Below are 391 nucleotides of genomic sequence, written 5' to 3' on the forward strand. Positions count from 1 at the left end.
CTTTGGCCGTGCCTAGGCATGCCTTTGGCTTGCCCATGGGCGCCTTGGCATGCCTTGGCCTGGCCATGGGCGTGCAACTTTGGGGCAGTATACTCGGGTCGTTGTGCAAGAAACCAAGTCGTTGGGCAAGCTTCGTATGCAACATGGGGGAGGGGCTTTGGTTTCTCGTACGTTGAACCTCCATATTTTAGCTTGGTAGCCAACTTTGCCCAGGCATGGGCGCTCAACACCCACCCCTTCCCTATATATGCATTCTGAACAATTAGCATAGTGACAGGAACAGATATTAAATTTTTAAGGAATCATAATTTTTGAAAACCCTACCAAACGAGGTCGGATTGACATGAAATTTGGCGTGGGGCATCGGGACATTGAAATATGAGTTTCCCAA

Source organism: Bidens hawaiensis, unplaced genomic scaffold (assembly GCF_021521415.1).
Source record: "Bidens hawaiensis isolate Kalapana, Puna unplaced genomic scaffold, B.hawaiensis_p1.1 tig00086444_1, whole genome shotgun sequence".
NCBI classification, from domain to species: Eukaryota; Viridiplantae; Streptophyta; class Magnoliopsida; order Asterales; family Asteraceae; genus Bidens; species Bidens hawaiensis.